This window comes from Micropterus dolomieu, linkage group LG20 (assembly GCF_021292245.1).
Source record: "Micropterus dolomieu isolate WLL.071019.BEF.003 ecotype Adirondacks linkage group LG20, ASM2129224v1, whole genome shotgun sequence".
In the NCBI taxonomy this organism is placed as follows: domain Eukaryota; kingdom Metazoa; phylum Chordata; class Actinopteri; order Centrarchiformes; family Centrarchidae; genus Micropterus; species Micropterus dolomieu.
In genome coordinates this window covers 2,916,367-2,918,293 of record NC_060169.1, presented here as the reverse complement: position 1 = coordinate 2,918,293, position 1,927 = coordinate 2,916,367, and the positions used below count along the sequence as shown (strand labels likewise).

The following is a 1,927-nucleotide window of genomic DNA, read 5'->3' as shown; positions in this document are numbered from 1 at the left end:
GGGACTCTAACCCTAAGGGGACTCTAACCCTTTAACTCTAAAGTGACTCTAACACTAAGGGGACTCTAACCCTTTAACTCTAAAGGGACTCTAACCCTTTAACTCTAAAGGGACTCTAACCCTAAGGGGACTCTAACCCTTTAACTCTAAAGTGACTCTAACACTAAGGGGACTCTAACCCTTTAACTCTAAAGGGACTCTGACCCTATGGGGACTCTAACCCTTTAACTCTTAGGGACTCTAACTCTAAAGGGACTCTGACCCTATGGGGACTCTAACCCTTTAACTCTTAGGGACTCTAACTCTAAAGTGACTCTAACACTAAGGGGACTCTAACCCTTTAACTCTTAGGGACTCTAACGCTTTAACTCTAAAGGGACTCTAACCCTTTAACTCTTAGGGACTCTAACTCTAAAGTGACTCTAACACTAAGGGGACTCTAACCCTTTAACTCTAAAGTGACTCTAACCCTAAGGGGACTCTAACCCTTTAACTCTAAAGGGACTCTAACCCTAAGGGGACTCTAACCCTTTAACTCTAAAGGGACTCTAACCCTAAGGGGACTCTAACCCTTTAACTCTTAGGGACTCTAACTCTAAAGGGACTCTAACTCTAAGGGGACTCTAACCCTTCTTTAGATAGCCAAAATCCTGACTGGAAGACATCAAAACAGTTACTTAGTGCCAAGAAAGCACTAAGCTGTTGAAAAACAGCTTTTTCAATGATTTTACTTAAAAATGGGAGATTTGATATGGGCCTGTAATTGCTCATTAGTGACGTGTCTAGATTGCTCTTTTTTAAGAGAGGCTTAATGACTGCAATTTTCAGGGCGTGTTGGAAGAAACCTGAGAGGTTGACATGATGACAATTTACAGTAGATCTGAGGCCATGCATTTAGACACATTTTTGAAAAAAACTGTTGGCAGAATATCAAGGCAGCATGAGGAGGATTTCAGATGTTGTATTATGTCCTCCAGGTTTTTATGGTTGATTGAATTGTCTCATGCTATATGAATTGTTTTTAAGTGGACACAGGGACAACATACAATATATCCTGTACCTGACATTGAGGCACTGATTGCTTGTCTAATTGTTTGAATTATGTCTGTGAAGAAGGAAGCAAAATTATTGCAGGCCCTGGTGGACAGAAGTTCGGAGGCTACAGACACAGGAGGGTTGGATAGCCTGTCGACAGCAGCAAACAGGGCGCATGCATTATTAGTGTTTTTGGTGAAGATGAAGAGGGACCGCCTTAGATTTCTCACTTATAAGTTATAAATGCGAAGTCTCTCTTTATAGATGTCATAATGAACCTGGAGATTTGTTTTTCCGCGAACTGCGTTCAGCTTTTCGACACTCTCTTTTTTGAGTTCTAACCAGCGTGGCATTTCTCCATGGAGATCTTCTCTTACCAGAGACCACCTTCACCTTGGCTGGTGCAATGGCATCAATAACATTCAGGGACGTGCACAGGGGGGTTGCTCTGGTTGCCCGGGCAACTGCCCGTTTGCCTTTCCTGACTCAAGTTGCCCTTCCGACTCGCCCTTCCGAGAAAAAAAATAAAAATAAAAAAATAATCGCGATCGCAAAGCCTCATTCACTTCCATTCGGGCACCGAAAGTGAAAGTCAGTAGGGGAAGGGCAAACTCTGTTTAAGTGGCTGCACTGCTGCAGCGCTGCCTGCACGTCAGTCGATTCTGTTCCCTACCGGAATTCCTGTTTCCTTCCTTTATGCAATCATACTACAACAAATCATGCGTAGTTTTGCCCAGTTACCATACGTGATACGTACCAACAGAAGTGAATACGAGCTAGAAGCGCAACTGAATGTACGGGAAGCCAAAAGGTTAAAAAAGGATTGTATTTTTTTCCGAAATCTAAGCGTTTTTTTATTTAATATTTTATTAGAAGCGAGTTTTCCCCATCT

The 1,927-nt window shown here is 42.5% G+C and overlaps 1 protein-coding gene across 8 annotated transcripts in view; it reads left to right on the top strand.

Annotated features, from left to right (window-relative positions):
- LOC123959159 (multiple epidermal growth factor-like domains protein 11) overlaps positions 1-1,927 on the top strand; it is a 119,204-nt gene that overhangs the window by 100,274 nt on the left and 17,003 nt on the right. The gene's annotated exons all lie outside the window — the stretch shown is intronic.